This window comes from Myodes glareolus, chromosome 1 (assembly GCF_982192425.1).
Source record: "Myodes glareolus chromosome 1, mMyoGla1.1, whole genome shotgun sequence".
In the NCBI taxonomy this organism is placed as follows: domain Eukaryota; kingdom Metazoa; phylum Chordata; class Mammalia; order Rodentia; family Cricetidae; genus Myodes; species Myodes glareolus.
The window spans coordinates 76,577,098-76,580,761 of record NC_142026.1 but is presented as its reverse complement, the minus strand read 5'-3'; positions in this window follow the sequence as shown (position 1 = coordinate 76,580,761).

The following is a 3,664-nucleotide window of genomic DNA, read 5'->3' as shown; positions in this document are numbered from 1 at the left end:
CCACTTCCGGTTACACCCCCCCCCCCGCGGAGTTCCAGCTCTGCAGACCATGCTGGCCTCAAACTCACAGAGATCCGCTTGTCTCTGCCTCCCAAATGCTGGAATTAAACGCGTGTGCCAGCTAAAAGGCCTAGTTCCAGGACAGGCTCTAAAGCTATAGAGAGACTTGGTCTCGAAAACAAACAAAAAACTAATTGGAGTTTTTCTCACCTTTGGAGGAAATAAACTTTTTTGTCTTTTAAACAATGTTTACAAGAATAAGTACTCTTTAAACTGATTTGTATGTCCAAAATAATTACTAAGCAAAGCTCGATTGCATGAAACTATTGCTGACTATCCCTGAGCTGATTGTGGACACCCTATTTCAGACCTGGAATTCTAGTCATGTCCTGGTTTCTTACGTGTATATTGTGAGCCCAAACCATAGCATTTGCATAAAGAGAGGCTGAGAAGTTGAGATATGGAAATTCTGGGTCATTATTGGGTTAGAACATCAACCCTACCTGATAATCAGGCAAGGATTCAGCGAGAATTACAACTACAGAATAGGACGTGGGACTTAGGGAAAGACATTTCATACAGTGTAAGGAAAAGCTGTCTTTTATGGTCATTTTTTGTGAGTTTTTTCTAATAAATTATTGCATTTTTGCATAAATAAATAAATGTTTTGCAGACACTGAATCATAATGGTCAAACCATACTTTCAGTGTTTCACTGGTACAGCTCGGTTTGGAGAATGTATGCCACTTACAGAATTTTGTAGCACACTTTCATTCTGTCTTCTGAAGATCAGTCTGTCTCCCTGGCTGCCATATCAACAAAACATCTGATTTGGGAGTTAACACCCTAGAGCAGGAAGTCCACCAATATTTCAATTTTTTTTTAGCTGATTTTTAGCCCAGTAACTACACAATTCATCATTGTGTCTGCTTTTCCAATGCTGTGCTGTTTTTACTGCTAAAGCTTTTAGTGCATCATCCCAGAGTTTCTATATTATTCAGGTTTGTCTTGGCTATCCTGGTTTGGTGTGTGTGTGTGTGTGTGTGTGTGTGTGTGTGTGTGTGTGTGTGTGTATTTTCATATGAAATTGAAAATTGTCCCTTTGTGATCTGTGAAGATGCCTGGCAGTGGTGGTGCATGCCTTCAATCACATTACTCTGGAAGCAGAGGGAGGCAGAACTCTGAGTTGAAGGCAGCCTGGACTACAAAGGGAGTTATAAAGAGAAACCATGTCTCCAAATACCAGAACTTAAAAAAAAATACCAGAATTATGTTGAAATTTTGATGGGGATTTGAATCTGTTGTTTGCTTTATTTAGGATGATCATGATGTTTTTTATATTACTCCAACCAGTCCATGAGCATGAGACATATTCCATCTTCTGAAATCTTCTATTTCTTTATTTAGAGATTTGAATCATTTTCTTTTAGTATCTTTTTTGAAATATGTCTTCATACAGTATTTTGATCAATTTTATAACCTCACAAATGCTCCAAATATCCCAAAACTCCATATTTACTAAACATTATGTTTTCTTTCTCTTTAAAAAGAAAAAGAGGGCTGGATAGATGGCTCAGAGGTTAAGAACACTTACTTCCTATACTTTTTCACTCAGATAAAGATGATTAACAACCTGTTTGTTTAAAGGAACTGGCAAGAAGGAAAGAGACAAATAGAGAGTCATCAGCTGAGCACTTCCTCTATGGGTTAGGGTTGGGGGCTGGAGTGATGACTCAGTTGTCTGCAGCATTTGATGCTCTTGAAGAGGATGCAGCTTTTGCTCACAAGACCTACAGAGGGGGTCAAAGCTGTCTCCATTTCCAGGGGCCCCGAATCCCTCTTCTGATATTCACAGATATCAGGCAGTCATGTGCTGCATCCACACTTATGGAGGTAAATCACTCATGCACATAAAATGAAAATAAATAAATCTAAGTAAACCCAAGATTACTTCATAAACTATCTATCTATTGTGGGCCATGAAAATGTTAATGTATGTTTAGAGACGTTAGAAGTTCATATCCTCTTGATAAAATGCTTGAACAAGGGGGCTGGAGAGATGGCTTAATGGTTAAGAGGTTTGCCTACTCTTTCAAAGGTCCTGAGTTCAATTCCCAGCAACCACGTGGTGGCTCATAACCATCTGTAATAAGATTTGGTGCCCTCTTCTGGCCTGTAGGGATACATACAGACAGAACACTGAATACATAATAAATATATAAAAATTGCTTGAACAATATTTTATAATATAAATTAGTGACCTGCATGCTTTTTTCTCTAACTCCTTACTTACAATTAGCCTCAATCTTTTCAGCATCTGGGTCAGAGATTCAGCAGTAGAGAAGAGAAGAACTGTGCAGTAATCAGAATGATACCAAGAGAATATTTCTGTATACATGCCTGGAATACTCAAATAATAAGTAAAAATGCCCTTTTTAAAAGAGGAAGTGAGGCCAGGTGGTGGTGGTACATGCCTTTAATCCCAGTACCCAAGGGACAGAGAACAGGCAGATCTTTGTGAGCTTGAGGCCACACTGGTCTACAGAGTGAGTGTTGGTATCCGGGCTTTTTCCCCTTTCTTTGAGGTGCTATGCAGGGCTGTCTTTCTCCTAGCTTCATGCCTTCTCTGCTTGCTGCACCAGCTTGGGGGATTAGTTTAGAGAGAGCTTTGTCCTCTTTTGATATGGTAATTCCACCTGCAAGCAAAGGTTCCCATGCACACCTAAAAGGTCTGACACCGCAGCTGCTGACACTCCCTCCCCTCAGTTCTCTAGTGCCTGGCACCCTCTTTTCCTGTCCCGGATGGAAGGGGGCTCTCATCCTTCTGCCCCCAAGTATATATACCCGACTTGTGCTTAATAAAGTTGTCATTTACCCTTTGGGTGAATGAGCCTGGTCTCTCTGTGTGTGTCTGTTCAACTCCTAGGATATTGATCCAGTCTCAATATTTGGTTTGGTTCGGGAAGCGCGCACCTGTATTGGAGAGTGGGTTTTGCAGATTGGGCGGGACAAGTGAGTTCCAGGGCAGGCTCCAAAAGCTACAGAGAATCTGTCTCAAAAAAACCTAAATAAAATATATAGGTAATGAGAAAAGAACTCATTTTCTGGAAATCTGCAAATGAAATGTTGGATGTATGTGACCCCAAATACATTTTACAGCTATGATTTTTGCTGTGACAGTTCTAAGAGAGAAAAATTGATTATTTAACAATTCATTTCAGTTTAGTGAGTTAGGAAGCACAAATAGATCCACTTGACAATGATTACAGCTGTAATCAGTAATATTAGGCCAAACACAACTGTCTACTTCCTGTGATACATTCTATCATATCTTCAGATAGTAGAGCTGTTGACCATGTGGAAGTCATTGCCTAAACTTTTCTATTTTCACCTTAAGTCCAAGACTATGTGGGAAATTGCAAATCTGGAAAATGTCATATTCTGCCTGCAGTATTTCTTTCTGGTCATATTCACTGCTTTCCCAACAGGATTAGTGAAGTGTGTCTTCTTCAGAAAGGATTTCATCTAAAAGATAGGGAATACCTTACAGTGCAGTGTGCCCCTAATTAAGTCAGAAAATCTGTTCTGATTTCATCATATTTTCTTGAATCCCTTCCTGAAAATACAAGTTTCCAATTATAGTGAGCCTCTTGGGATACATAAA